General features: G+C 50.8%; 1 protein-coding gene across 3 annotated transcripts in view; it reads right to left on the bottom strand.

Moving 5' to 3' along the window:
- The window catches only part of RMDN3 (regulator of microtubule dynamics 3), a 28,877-nt gene that overhangs the window by 4,891 nt on the left and 21,811 nt on the right, over window positions 1-2,175 (bottom strand). The window lies entirely within an intron of this gene.

Genomic DNA, 2,175 nt, shown 5'->3' with positions numbered 1-2,175 from the left:
GGGGAACAAGCTCACAGAGCTGCACAGTGATTCTGCCTCTGCCACCCTCAATCTCCTGAGACCTCAAAGTTGTTATTTGGAAGAAGGAATACAGCTTTCAGTGAAATCAAGCAGCCCATCAAATCTCAGCCCTTCATCCCTCAAAGCAGCTCTCCTTGCCCCGAGACACAGGTTCAAAGCCATTTCAGAGTTTGTAGACTCCTAGAGCTCCCCCTTGACCTACATGGCAATGACGATGGCACAAAGAATCATTCACCACGGCCACTGCCCTAGAGAGCAGCCAGCTCAACCACAGAGTGTTGCACCACCACCTGCTCTCATGCCACGGGACTGGGCATGAGACACAGCCTGATGGAGCTATAATTAAGAAAGCCACCCCTCCCCTTGCCCCATCACAGGTGTCTGGCAGCTCTGGCCTGCTCCTTGTGGCCTTGGGAGTCCCAGTGAGCACCCCTAGCAGTGAAGGTCCCACAGATGTCCCTGGTTAACTGCTCTGGCTCCCACTGACCCCAGAAGTTTGTACTTATCTTTTTGAGGTGGAGTCTTTCTCTGTTGCCCAGGCTGGAGTGCAGTGGTGCAATCTTGGCTCACAGCAACCTCCACCTCCTGGGTTCAAGTGATTCTCCTGTCTCAGCCTCCGGAATAGCTGGAATTACAGGCACCCACCACCACGCCCAGCTAATTTTTGTATTTTTAGTAGACACAGGGTTTCACCATGTTGGTCGTCTGGTCTTGAACTCCTGACCTCAAGTGATCCACCCGCCTCGGCCTTCCAAAGTGCTGGAATTACAGGCCTGAGCCACTGCGCCGGCCTAGGACAACTTCTTTAAATCATCACAAAGAGGACCAGGTGCGATGGTTCATGCCTGTAATCTCAGCACTTGGAGGCCAATGTGGGAGAACTGCTTGAGGCCAGGAGTTCAAGACCAGCCTGGGCAACATAGTGAGACCCCATCTCTACAAAAAAATAAATAAAATTGGCTGGCATGGTGGCACATGCCTGTAGTCCCCACTACTCAGAAGGCTGAAGCAGGAGGACCACTTGAGCCCAAGGGGTTGAGGCTGCTGTGCTGTGATGGTGCCACTGAACTCCAGCCTGGGCAACAGAGTGAGACCCTGTCTCAAAACAAAACAAAAAACAGTCATGAAGGACCTCAAGTTGTGTTTGATCTGGGGCAGAGCTGTGACCTCTCCTTCTGTTCCACCTCCTTAGAGAGTTCAAATATCAATTCCCCACCCAAGTGGCCTGCTTCCTTGGGTTGCAGAGATGTTCTTTTACATCTCAGTGCCCACTGTCAACTACTTCCTCCATCTCTCTCTTCACTTCAGATGTATCAAATGTTAATTTCATTTTTGCCCCCTCTTTAACACAACTTCTGGAAGCATCTCTTGGCCCAGAGCCATTTAGGTAAATTGAATAGAAAAGGGCCACTTCTGCTTGCCCTTGAGAATACAGATAATAGGGATCTGACAACCCAGGCAACAGCAGTCCCCCCATGGAGGAGCAGAGCTCTTCGCCACCACTCCACAGGTTTCTGGAGGCCCCTGAGCAGTCATCAAATCCAGCGTTGGTGATAATGACGTGTCAGTCAACAATGGACTGCGCATATAACAGTGGGTGCATATGACTATAATGGAGCTGAAAAATTCCTATCACCTAGTATTTACTTTTTTTTTTTTTTTTGAGGCAGGGTCTTGCTCTGTCACCCAGGCTGGAGTGCAGTGGCACAATTATGGCTCACTCCAGCCTCAAACTCCCAGCCTCCCAAGTAGCTGGGACTACCAGCCCATGCCACCATGTCCAGCTCTTTTTTTTTTTTTTTTTTTGAGATGGAGTCTCACTCTTATCTCCCAGGCTGGTGTGCAGTGGCATGATCTCGGCTCACTGAAACCTCCGCCTCCTGGGTTCCAGCAATTCTGCTGCCTCAGCCTCCCGATTAGCTGGGATTACAGGCATGCACCACCACGCCTGGCTAATTTTTGTATTTTTAGTAGAGACAGGATTTCAGCATGTTGGCCAGACTGGTCTCAAACTCCTGACCCCAGGTGATCCGCCCACCTCGGCCTCCCCCAGGTAGTTATTTTATGTAGAGATGTAGTCTTGCTGCCTTGCCCAGGGTGGTCTCAAGCTCCTGAACTCAAGCAATCCTCCTGTCTCAGCCTACCAAAGTGCTG

Source organism: Mandrillus leucophaeus, unplaced genomic scaffold, assembly GCF_000951045.1.
Source record: "Mandrillus leucophaeus isolate KB7577 unplaced genomic scaffold, Mleu.le_1.0 Scaffold35, whole genome shotgun sequence".
NCBI classification, from domain to species: domain Eukaryota; kingdom Metazoa; phylum Chordata; class Mammalia; order Primates; family Cercopithecidae; genus Mandrillus; species Mandrillus leucophaeus.
Note: the sequence above shows the minus strand (reverse complement) of the source record. Positions and strands in the feature narration are given on the sequence as shown.